Source organism: Lepisosteus oculatus, chromosome 22 (genome assembly GCF_040954835.1).
Source record: "Lepisosteus oculatus isolate fLepOcu1 chromosome 22, fLepOcu1.hap2, whole genome shotgun sequence".
NCBI classification, from domain to species: Eukaryota; Metazoa; Chordata; class Actinopteri; order Semionotiformes; family Lepisosteidae; genus Lepisosteus; species Lepisosteus oculatus.
In genome coordinates this window covers 5239794-5253374 of record NC_090717.1, presented here as the reverse complement: position 1 = coordinate 5253374, position 13581 = coordinate 5239794, and the positions used below count along the sequence as shown (strand labels likewise).

The window sequence follows — 13581 nt, the reverse complement described above, 5'->3', positions numbered from 1 at the left end:
TGCTCTTAAAAGCTTTACATTTTTTGGTAAAACCTGATAGGCACAGCCCAATTTAACTAATAATTTTCTAAATTTATTTGAAAAATGTATTTACAGTAAGTGGGTGTTTCTTTTTTTCCAATTAGACCTAATTTGAAAGAAAAATACGAAACCTTTGCAGAGCTCAAATGCTATAATTGGCCAGTCTTGGCTTGTTTGAACCAATTAACTTATTAAACTGTTTTTGTACTGTTGTAACGAAGCGTAGCTCTGGACCCTATGCAGACGGTATAATCTGGAAGTGAGTGGAGTAGAACAACAGGGAGGAGACGACGAAGATCAGGGCGGGTTGACAAACAGGGGGGCGTGACAACAGTGAACTGGCGCTCAGGGAGTGTGGCCATGGCAAACAAGTCCAAGGAGTCCAGGGGGAAGTCCATGGTGAAGTCCAAGGTCCAAATCCAGTAGATCCATCCAAGATGAAAACAAGACGCTGCTAAAAACTGGAACAGGATCTGGTACAGGGACGGGGAATAAAAATGGAATAACGAAGCCAGGTGCTATGAGCCCCTCTAGCCCTCTAGCCGTGGACATAGGGCGACTTGGTGGTAGGCGGGCCTCCGGGCCTCCGTCTTCTATCAGAGCCAGGAGTAGCGAGAGCGCCCGACTTGAATAAGGAGGGGCAGGATTGAAGGCAGGTGCACGAAATCATCAAGAATGTGAAAGAGCCAGAGCACGCCTAAGAGAAGGGATTACAATTGTGACAACTGTACAGTATGTTATCAACAATTTGCTCAAAGCCTCAATAGTATTTCCCCTTTGTAACAAGTTTAAATGTTAATACAGTTCAGCTTGAATGAGAAAAACCAAGCTTGTCATTTAGCAATCTTCAATTCAGAATCTTCAGACACTTTTGATTGCCACAATTCAAGGTACATTACAGTACATTCAGGCAACCAATTTGAAGTGCTGTAATAGCTAAAGACATCACATTCACCAATCCAATATAACAGTCTCTTCTGTTCTTCTCCTCATATCCATCAAGCTAAAAGGTTCATTGTTTATCTACAAAAACTACATCTGCAATGATTAACATTCATCATAAAGCAAAATTAGAAAAAATACTCTAGTAGAAGATCATCATAGATTTGTGTTTCTCTTTAAAAAGGTAAAATACTATGTGAAAAGAGAAAAACAATGTAAATGTGTGTACTGTGCATTTACAAATATTAATGCATTGCCATTTTAAAATTACAAGGATTAACCTGAAGCAGCATTTAAATTGAGGATTATGATGTTGCAAAATTTCTGGTGCTTCTCAGTTTTACAAGGACCTTGATATAATTTGGAGCTGACTTGCCTTCATTAATACACAAGGCATCATATTGCATGTAACCTCAGTACAAACAAGTTGTCAAAAGAGAGCAATTTACACTTCTGCTTAGATGTAATTTATACACAAGAATGCCCTTGACAGTCGAGGCTAAGGAGAAGCAAAGTCATGAGGTTTCACCGACCAGGGAGAGTTTGTAGACATATTTAGGTAAATGTGCTAAGGTACAGGCAAGACAATAAAAAGACCTGATTTATAAACTGCAGAGCTGCATTTCCAGTATTTTCACTGGGAGGATGGTAGTTTGAAGTGATGCACAGCACATTGACTGAAATTCTGTGCTTCCTTTTGTTTTTGTAATGGCTTGTCCCACCGAGATGTGAAAAACAAATTTGCTCAAAATGATCTAATCACTTCTGAGACATGTACCGGTATTTCTTCAAAACTCTGCAGAAAGACAATTCGGGTAATACATTTACTGGGAAACAACACTATATTTAAATATCAAACTTGTGTGAGTGCTAAAAACCCTTTCATACAAATCACACAAAAAAAGAGATTTTCAGTTCTCAAAGTAAAGGTTTAGGTTACAGTACTTAGCAATGAAGAGTGTCAAAAGAGTAATTCCGGTTTTCCAGTCAATTTTACTTCATGCTGCCAAAACTTCATATTTTCTGTTTTATTTCTCCTTTTAGTATCTGCGTATGGATAAGTTTGTCTTTATTGACTTACGTTTTTTCACAGTGTAAGCAGGGAGAGTACATTCTCAAAAAAATCCATAATCAGATCTAATATCACCTGTGCCCCATAACACTGAAGAACACTTGATGTAATATAATTTTCTGGTTACGTTCCACTGAATTCTCAAATTCTCCTTAGCCATCTCTATAAAGCTATCGGTATGAATATTAATAAGCAAATTACAATATGGATACAGTATAGTCAATTTGTGTACTGTACAAAATGCGTTTTAGGTTTTTAAGTTCTCCTAGGAAGCTTAGATTTAAGTGAGCATTTTTGTGCATGTAAAGTAATTGTAAGTCCTCTGGCCTGCTGTGAATATAAAAGCTGCACTTTCAGTTTAGATAGAAAAACATGTGTGGGAAAGCATGATGGTATCAGTGTCTCAATAGTGGACAAAGAATGCCCATGAAGCAAGATCATGTACCGTAACTACTGAATCCTGACCAGTACTGTATGCCTATCAATTTAATTCTCCAGGGAGGTCCTGCCAGTGTTTGCAGAAAACCACCAGAGGAATGCAAATTCACATAGAAGGAAGTGTATTTGAATGTATTTTTCATGGAAACAGTATTTGCTTTATGCATTTTTAATCGATGACTCTTTGACTTATACACACAATACATGTACTGAGACATTTAAGTTATATCTAGAAGTTGTGTGTTTTAAGAAAGGGTATTTTTGGAAGGAAAGCCAAGGAGGAAAAAAATAGAGACCTTAGTTGTCAGAAATCTACTCTGACAAGGACGGACTTCCATCATAGCTCTCCGCCTTACTCACACATTTCTATCACTCTTACCATTACCTTTTGCACAGGATTAAATGCAGTACTGCAGTTTTCAGTCTGGCACTGCAAAACTGCCTTTGTCAAATTATTTCTGTTGATCTGAATATCTGATCAAAGCTGCATTAATCTAACCACACAGGATTTCTCTTACATATAGCACAGCTACAGTACTGTATTTCTCTCAACTAGCAGATGTGATGCTGAAAGCCAAGAAGCACAAAAAAGATTCCAGTGTAGCGATAATGCTGCCATCCCACTGGATTTCTGTTTTACTTCTTCACAGATTTGTGGCAAATCAAACATTAAAAATAACTGAGTTGCTGAAAACTGCGTTTTACTGTAAGTTTTGGGCATAAGAATGAAGATCTGCAACATGTCAGGATCATTAATTCAATGAATACAGTATATACACAATAAATATCTTCTGTATTTTAATATTAACCAATGTATGTTGACAAATGCACCTTTCACAAAGAAAACCATTTTTTTGTTTCCTTATGGGCCTGCCACACAAAACATGAACTAGCTTGATATTCACTAACAGCCTAGTTTCATCTAAATAGAACAACTGTTTTAAAATACAAATAATAGAAAATTAAATTTACAGCTTGCAATGTCTCAATGTCACAACTGTCCATTAAGTACTGTTTTGATTAGTGTCTGAAAAAAAGCTGAGAAGAATTTCTTCTTTTCTAATTGTCAAGTATAGCACAAATGCGCATAGAATTGGGATGGGTGCTGTATTTGCGATCATATTGTATGTTTTGTTTTTTGTTTTTTTTTAAAGCAGGGTTTTCCCTACTAAAGCTACCCATGGCAACTTGCCAGAACAAATCAGCCTTCAACAAAATGAAGGTCTGAACATGACAGGTGAGGAAATTGGTGATACCCAATTGTAAACTGTGTGGTGCGTGTTTGTTTGTGTGTGGGTGTATGTGTGTATACACTATTTGAATAAACATTATTTTCTTTATGGAGCTTACCTGCAGGAAGAAATCTCCCTTTTCCCCAACTAGCTGTCAGTCAGTCTTCAGGTAGGAAAAAAAACAAAAGACAAAAAGCAAACAATGAAACCCAACAGCACTGACTCACACAGGGACTGTGCTTACCCACTGTCAGTCATGTCCTGGGTAGGTGTTTATTACACGTTACCTGACTAGAAATAGGTCTGGCTGCCAGCCTTGCCTTAGGCCAAAACACAGCCTGGTGGGTTGGAGCTGCAACTTGGCATCTGCAGCTTTACTTACTGCTTGTAATTAAAAAAAATCATTAAGGTCTAGTTCATCTGTATGCTTTCCACAGAGCTTCACCGCCTTCTACCACTCGTCCAGGAGCTGCTGGGTTTGATCCTGTCCATTTTATATATGGCACACACTGAACACACAACGAATCATGAATTGAGTGCCACACGCTTTCCTTTAGGGATTTCAATGCAAGCTGTGTTACGTCTCAGTGACTTTCAATCAGGAATAAATTAAACACTTAACTTTAGTTTTGATATAAATGAAATGAACACACATCCTCTCCCTTTTGCAAATAAGCAGTTGAAAATTGACAATTATTCTCATAGTATTAATTATAGTCATAACACCATCAGCAAATAAGAAGTCCTTGTTAGATTTACAGTACTGTCTTTAGTCAATCACATCAAAGATCGATAGATAAAAATAATTCACAGCTGTATCGCAGATTGAAAATTGGTGTTTCTCTCTGTTGCAGATGAGGTCATATCATTATAGAGTGGTGGTGCTTGTTTTTTTGTGCTCTGTGAATATATACATGCCTACAATATTCAAATAAAAGCAAAGGTTAATTGCTTTCTTACACCTATGAAACAGAGGCACATTTTGCGTAGAGAGGAATTGAATGTGCTCAAGCATTAATCTGAAATATGGGTGTCAACAGTTCAGAATATCAAAAGACATGCTCTGAAACCCCTTTAAGAATAATGTAATATTCCTCAAAATGTTTAAAGAGTTAGGCTGCTCATACTGTAACTTTACCATTTGTCCAAATCAACACACTTTTCCATGCTGGAAATGTAGGTTATAATATACTTTTTAGAATAAACACAGTATGAAAATATGGCTTTCTGAAGAATCACAGTATCCTGAATGTCTAATTATTCATCAACAGCGTAAATGCATAAGTCAATATTCATTATTTTATTTTCTGATTGTGGCTGTCTTCTGACTGTCTCTCAACCGACAACATTCATGACGACAAAACATGCACTTTACTGTAATTTTTATTTAAAAATGAGTTTTATTTTCCCCACTTGCTTATAAAAGTAATATTTCATGCTTGAACTTCTTATTGATACACTCCTCATTAACACCATTTTCCTGAAATTTGTACATTAGTTATTGTTTTTTTCTTCTCCCATGTCATACGATGATCTCTGCTCCTCTCTCTTGTCTCATCACCAGCCCACCATCTCAGAAACCACCAAAACAATCAGAAATCCCCAAGGAGGCAGAATAGAAAAGGGAAAATTATTTGGTAAAACAACAAAATAATACAATATAATAGGTACAGTAAAATACCTTTTAATACAGGAACAAAAAACAAACAAACTTGAGACCAGAATGACAGCATTGGTGTTCCTTAATATTAAAATGTAATTCACCATGAATTTATAATGTTATTTAATGGATGTTCAATAAATTTGTTACAACACATGAATAAGCCGTAAAGTAACATGTTAACTGTGACAGTATTTACAGTATAAATGATTAGTTGCCTATTACATATTTCTGATGCTCTGAAAGTTTTTATGACATAATGGTGATACTGTATGTTGAATGTGTACATATTTTATTAACATGAGTCATATGTATTTTTACTGAGGTTTGCTAATATATAAATTAATAAAAATGTTTAAAATGTATCAAATTAATTGTTAATTAGATGCTTATAAAGAATTCATAGATATCGTTAGAACATAGTGTTATCATGACATTTAGTAACATTTAATGCACACTAGTTCTGTTTTCAACAGTTTTAATGACTGAGAAGGGATTTGAGATCTAATAAATCTTGTTTTAGATCTACACAGATAAGTGCAAAAAATGTGAGGTATCAGCATTTCCCTTTAGATGCTATTGGGCTCACATTAGAAGCTCTCTAGCTCATGTTCAGTAAATGAACCACTTTTATTTGCTTGCTTTTTTCAGAATTAGATTGCTTCATTTTGTGGAAAGCTAAATGTATAAAAGACACTACAGTATATAAAATAAGGTTTTCTCATATAAAATAATGAAGTTAAAACTGCAAAGTTCTATCAGTATCTGTAACTACTGTAAAATCTTTTTTCTTAATCTGTTCTCCATGAGAATTTAACTACCTTAATTACTAAATGAATTCTACTTTTCTGCATGTGAGCTTCAAAGTTAAATGCCAATATAGTTCATTTTGCAGTGAAATTTGCCTGATAAAATATCAAGACATGAAAGCACTCAAGTGAAAATGCAGAGCTAAAGTAGATGAGAATCACTACAAATTAATATTTCCAAAAGGTAATTATTGTGGATAAGCAAGAAAATCCAGAGTGATATTAATTTAAATGTATCATCTGTTCAGCCTGACGTGTTAATATATGTTTCACTTCTCATGCATGCTTACTGCTTAGCTTAAGAAACGTGAACATAATTATTTAATTATTCAAGCAAAAATTAGTTCAAAATATTTCAGTTTTCAAAATCAAAGAAAATGGGAAATATTTGGGTTACGTTGTGAAAACACTTTGAGCAGGATCTCAAAACTGTTTTGTGAGAGTAGGGCAAACTATTTTTATGTAATTTTCTTCATTTTTCAAGACACGTTATGTTCGGTGTAAATACAATTGTGATTTGATAAATAGAATTTTGTTATAATTCAAGTGATTGAAAGATAAAATTTGATACAATTGAAAGTCCTGAAAGGACCAGGATTAATAATTTATGCTCAAAGCAATTTGTCTTGTCACAGCAGGAGAGAGATGGCTATCTTTTAATTTGTGTCCTTTTCATAGTTCGGTACAGGCATGAAGTCACATTCGCCAGATGTCCATTTTTGGATCAGTCTTTCTAAACCTGCCTTTCTACATAAATAATTCACATCTTCTCTCAACTAAAAGGTAAGGTTACGGTCATTGTTAACTACTTAGAAATACAACAAATAATGCTGTTTTTTTCCTTGGTTACACTAGCTAGAAATGTCTAGGTTAGCTAGACAACTGTTAGTAAAACTTGCTTACATGAATCTAAAACATCCACATGACTGAAGTGAACCAGTAATATATTAATAGTTAAGATTCCATGAACAGGAATCGTCCACATTCTGACTAATCCTGAAGCATATTTTGTTTGAAACTAAACATTTATTGTGTAATGGATATTTAAAAAAAACAGATTAAATACAAAGCTATTCAGCCAAATCAATGTAATTACAGTTTGAAAATTAAAACAGACTCATTCTTCATTTCAGGCCATTTAAATATTTCAATTGTTTAAAATGTTTCTTTTTTAAATAATGTTATTACTAGAAAAGATATGTCTTAAATATTATCACCAAAGGCTCCAAATCTACCTTCAGCAAATTCTTCTTTTCTGCCAAGATACTGTAATTTAGTTTGCAATTAGGAAAAAAAAACATGTAGCAGGGGTGCCCTTAGGATGGAGGTCAAAAGAAATGTCAGACCATTTAACAATGTGAGCAATACTTATTATTAAATATAGTACCTTTTGTATATACGGTACTATTTTATTTGATTATATTGGCAATTTGTGTGAATACTATGAGTGTACTTATTTGGGTATTAATGTGTGCACATTCTATCTTTAATTATGATTCCCAGTTTTATTCTGGAAATATGCGAGATGTCCACCAAACATCTGTTGACTGAGTGAAATGTCTCACTATAACAGCTGCAGAGTCAAATATGTCACAATTCTAAAAGACCCAAACTCTATAACAACACTTCAGAAGCATAATAGCTTCTGGAAGCAAACATACAAAGGCCAGATTTTAACTTGAGTCCCATTTGTTTTGCAGTTAGGCTTGTGAAGTCTGAATTATTTTTCTGGACAAAAATCCTAAATTGAATTTATATAAATTTAAATTTAATTAAAATAGGTTAAAACTTAAATAGGTTAAAATAAAAATGAAGTTTAAACTTGATTACTTTTGACATTTTAACTTTTTGTAACTTTTGTGTCTGATGAACCTTGTAAAATCATATACAAAACCACAAAAGCCTTGTCTTTCTTAAACTAAAGTCAGTTTCCAGTAATGATATATAGTAAGTTTCAAATGTTCTACAAACAAATAACACACTGCAATGAAGTTTTTTTTTGGCAGTCTTACTTGTTTTCCCTTTCTGTCTGATCAGACACAATGTCTTCTCTTGACTTTTTCTTGAATTTTTCAGCTCAAAGCCTACATTTGCATTTATAAAGTTTTATTTTCCCACAGTGTCAGACATCTGTCGGATCAAACCTGATTAAATAAATGTATTATTGTGTTGTGCTTTAACTCTGGCTAACTCTGTAGGCATTTTCAGAAAACTTTGATGGGTAAAGGGAAACACATTTTATGGTAATTTATTTCAGATTGGTGGCCAATGTAGTGGTAATTATGGTTCACAGGGTATACCAACGTGCAAAAATTAAATTAAAAAATGTTTACTCAGTCCTTAGTCATAGTTAGATTTGGCTCAACCCACCTGGCTTAGTACACCCATGCAGTTGGGGTGGAGGAGGGATGCAGAAAGAAAAAGGCTTTAGTATACTTTATGTGGAGTTTTTGCTTACTGTAAGAAATGTCATCAGGAATGTTTCTAGGTTAGGGCAACTAAGGTGGGAGTAAAGTTGACTGCAGACATCCTTTGGAAACTCCATACCTTAAAACTGGGGTGGAGAAGATCTGCCTGAAGTCAGTTTAGAAAATGCTAAGTGAAGGGTTAATGCAAATTTCAAGGTGCCTGTGTTCATAACATGTCATAACTCCAAGAACATCAGTTGGTGCCAACTGGTAGAGAACTAGAGACTGAAAATTATCTCAACGATGCACAAAGCATTCATTCTGTGCTCAGATATTATATGCAGAAAATATTTACACATGACAAAGAAGGAAGATCTCATTTTACACACCATTTTCTGTTTTTTTGAAGAGCTGATGCTTAGACGGTTGTAAAGCTAAATCCAGTTACAGCTCCTAAGACTGGATACATGTACAAAAACACACAATTTCAGTGAATAATAAATCCCTATTATGTAAGGAAAGGCACCAGTAATAACAATCAACTGGTGATTTTAAAAAATCATAATGATATACAATTCTAAGAATAATGGAAGGCAGAAAGCGATTCGGGCCAAGGTTTTTTTATTTTTACATCAGAGATAATGTGTATCTCATTGAAGGCATTGAGACAAAGCTTTTAAAAGAAAGAATGAAGGATTGCCAAAGGGCAGAAAGAGATTAAGTGAAGTACAAAGACTTATGAGACATCTCCTAATAAAGATATTATGTCTGTGAGCTAATGAATGTAGATTAGGTTTAATTACAAAATCACGTGAGTTCCCTGTGCTGTTCCTGGGTTCTAATCAATATATAAAAAATTACAACAGATTGACAAATGTCTAGAATCCTCTGCCTTTTACATTTAATTACAGTGACATTTATAGAAAACAGATACTAGACTGGTGTTTGTAATCAGAAATATCATATTATATATTAACATTTCACAGTTCCCTATTCCTGGATTATTTTGTTTTTAAACAGAAGTGGTACAAGTTCAGTTTCTGTAGGACCATAGAAAGACAAACATAGGCAAACACTTATGAGCTGGATAAATTCTTTGTCAATTAAAAATGACACAAAGTGCTTGCTTCTTGCTTTTAAAGGCTTTTATTTGGACACTGATCTGAGATGCTTTAAATGTGCAGTTTGGTATACATTTAGTATTGTACGACAGTTTGAAAAAAACATTTATTGAAGGAAATATGAGGACAAGGAAATGGATCTTTAATGGAAGAGCCATGTCTCACTGAGAATTACTTGCATTTAATGGGCTGAGATTGGTTTTCAGTTTCTGCCATTTTTCACATGGACAAAAGGACACCCAGGAGATTCTAAATTCTTTTCCGTGCATTTTATGTTTTTGTACCTTGTGTCTGAAGCAGCAGCGTCACTAACTTGAAAATGTAATTAATTCAGGGCCCTTCTTCTACCTATCCCTTAAGTTTTACTCAATATCCTTTTATAATTTCAGCTTATTCTTAGTAAATTAACAGTATTGAAGATTTTACCAAATAATCTGAGATACAGAAAAAGCATTATGTGTGATTTGATAAAAGACAATTTCCCACCACATAATGAAAACATAAACGACCACTACCCCAATCTTTTTCATTTCCTATCACCTTTAAAAACCATGTCTTGTGCTATTGTAGTTGAGAGTGCCTGGTAACTTAAGACTGAGTTCAAAATGTGTCCCATCTGCATGGTTATTTACACAACTTACATACTTATTGACAACAGGTTTATTTAAGGTACATTTGTTTTCCAACTGAATTCTTCCATAGTCAGGAAAGGTGAAGACAAGAATTGCTGAAGTTTTTGTCAGGTTTTTAAGACAAATTTAAACTATTTTCTGGAAAGAAAAATCCTACAACTCTTGACAGAGTACATAGTGAACACATGTACTATCATTTAAAAAAAATATAATAATAAAGACAAGCTATGAATAAAACTAGTGTTATTTGTAAGTATTTGTATGCTGTACATGGTTTAAACTGTACTGTACCACCTGAGGACTTGATAGCTGGTCAGAACATTTGATTATATGTCAGTCCTGCTACAGCAAGAATAAACTGCACTGAGTATATTATTATATTGAAGTGCAGAAAAGAATTGACTTGAGAAGATTCTTTATCCTAAAGCTTGAAACTACTGTAAAACCAATCATATGGTGGAGTATACTGTTTATAGAAACAATATTATAGCAATGCATAAGATAAGCACAGGAAATGCATATAAATCATAATGCACATGATAGAACAGTAAAATTATCAAGGTATGTAGCCAAGTTATTAGATAAAATAAAGGCTCGACATGTCAGGAAACTTTCTTTCAGAAAATTTCAGGAGCAAAGATCCTTTATTGCTTTCATCTTAGAGAAGTTCCTTTTTTCAGATAAATGATACCAATGCTCACCAAAATTATTTTAGTTAGTTAAGAACAGTGATACAGCTGACAGGAACACACAGCTACGTAAGGTGGAAACAAAAATGCTGAAATTAAAGTCATATTTAACTGATAAACTAAAACTTTCAAGGTGGTCAGTGGGTAAACATTTAGCTGGATGTCTCATACTGTATATGTCCTTGTACTGTATAACTGCTCCTTTTAGAACAGTAAGCACAATAGCTTTGAGTGCCTACCCATAGAGGGTTTTCTGTTTTTTATTATTTTAAGGAATTGTCCACTTAATGTTGGTTATATCACGGTTAAAAAGTAACAAGGATAAAAGGGCCAATAGAAATGTATTTTTGCATCTTAGGTGTATTTCTGAGTGCAGTGTGATGGTTTAAAGTATTATTGTTGTTGACTATAGTTTTAATTAATCTTATAAATGGATATCTCAAGCAAGCAAACAAACAAAATAATAATGCTAAAGTTACTGGAGCCTTCATTGAGTGCTGCTGTAATGCAATGTGATTCTATAGAATAAAGGATGTCTTTATCAAAAGATTCTCATTATGTAATCTTTAATTAAATGCTTTCCTTGTAGTTAAAAAGGAAGGCATTATTATTTTTTGGGGAAGTTGTGTATGAATACAGTGTTAGTGCTTTACACTGGACTATATATAGTGCTTTTCTGTGGGGGAGCTGTATATCACAAACTGGCATGGATATCCAGAAGCACATTTTTCTGCCCACTAACGTCCTAAATGTGTGTTACATATCTTGCATAACTACAGTCTTTGCACTCATTAATTTATAAAGCTTGTAAGTAAAGGAAATGCTTGACAAATGTATTTGTTGTATCCTCTTAATGCAACAATAAATCACTTATGTGCTTTAAAGAAAAACCACTGAAATGAAGAGCACTCAAAATGTCAATGAACAGAGAGAGGCAGTTGGGTAAAAAAAAAGTGAATAAACAACCAACAAAAATTATAAAAATATATTTGAAATTTGCTAGATGTGTTTTTTTCCTCCTAAAATCAAAAGCCCCTGTCACATTGCAAGAAAGCCATTGTTACATGAGCAGCATTGAGACATGCATTATCCTGCTAAAATGTTGTCGGGTTAGAGCCGGCAGCAAAGTGAGGTCCCGGGATGTCATTAATGTAGCGCTGTGCAGTCAGGTTGCAATCAATCACGACAAGTGGGGCTCTGTAGTGACTAGACACTCCTGTCCAGATCATCACATCTGGTTCTCCACATTGACTGGACTGCTGTACACAACAATTAGGATAGAATTCTGCATGTCAGCACCACATTCACTGACATCTATCACGGTGATTAAGAAAAAACCTTGAACTCTGGCTATAGAAGAAGATTCCACTGCTAGCATGACTCCCTGAGGTTTCCTACATCATTCGTCTGCTTTGATAAGCATTGGCAAACAATGAGACTTGTGTAGTCATCTGGCTTGCAAAAAACAACTTAGCTTGCTTGGATGTTTCTTCACTGTTGAGCTGCTGATGTGAAAGTTGTTGCAAAGCTGATGCACAATAGTATGAAGAAAGATGATAATAACAAGGCGTTTTGATTCTCAGACCTCCAGATCATAATCTGTTATTAATGGGCTGCATTTGACTGTGACATCCTACCATCTAAGAAGTTCTATTCAAATCTGTTATTGACAGAAGTGTAACAAAGTGTAATCTTACATTAGAAAAAGCCAAAAGACAGCATTGACGTAATACAATCTTTGACTTACTGTACCAATGGTATTAAGCTGTAGCTCTCTCTATAAGTGGGGAATATTAGTTACTTTCTGTGATTTTTGTTCTTGATTTTTGCTACTGTAGGATTAACATTCAACAGATTAAACCACCTCATTACCTGGGCCTATCCAGTTCTTTCACTAATGAGGTGACTTAGAACTTATGCAACAGTCAAAATCAGGCAAAAGTGTTTTGTGGTCAGTCATGAATGCTGAATTAATGAAAATGATACCAAAAACATTCAATGTTCAGTATACATTAGACTCTTATACTGCACCTCCATTGAAATCTGACCATGGACTAAGACTGGTTGAAACAGGGATATGGTAACCTTGATAACTATTGGTAATAATGAAAAAGGGCTGAAGGACAGACCTTTATGACACCCCCCAGTCTTTAATACTAATCTCTCTGTAGTTACACTTTTATTCTGTCACAGTGCTGTATCCAGGTCTCTGACATTAAAGACTTCTTAAGTCAATATTCTTTCTTTCATTCTATGTACTGACAAAATTAGTTATCTCTACCTGTTTTGTCTGTCCTTTCTTCTGTCAGTTACTTTTGTAAATAAGTGGAACTTTGTTCTTTATTTGTTTTCTCACATAAAGATGATCAGTACATCAGAACTAAAAAAAGTTTTTGCCTTTTTGCTTTGCAACAAACAGCTTGTCTAAACAGTTTAAACAGATCAGCAATGTAGCAAAACAAGGATTTCTTCTTTAGAAAGCACCATAGTATCAATGCTGTATATTTTGGCTCATGTACTTTTGAGCAGTTTTCTATCACAAATTTCAGGTATTGAG

General features: G+C 34.4%; 1 long non-coding RNA gene across 1 annotated transcript in view; it reads left to right on the top strand.

Annotated features, from left to right (window-relative positions):
* The window catches only part of LOC107079758 (uncharacterized), a 140833-nt gene that overhangs the window by 71068 nt on the left and 56184 nt on the right, over positions 1–13581 (top strand). Inside the window, exons 3-4 of the long non-coding RNA XR_001480668.2 lie at positions 3631–3710; positions 6853–6957. This is a non-coding gene — a long non-coding RNA (uncharacterized lncRNA). The remainder of the gene's footprint in view (positions 1–3630; positions 3711–6852; positions 6958–13581) is intronic.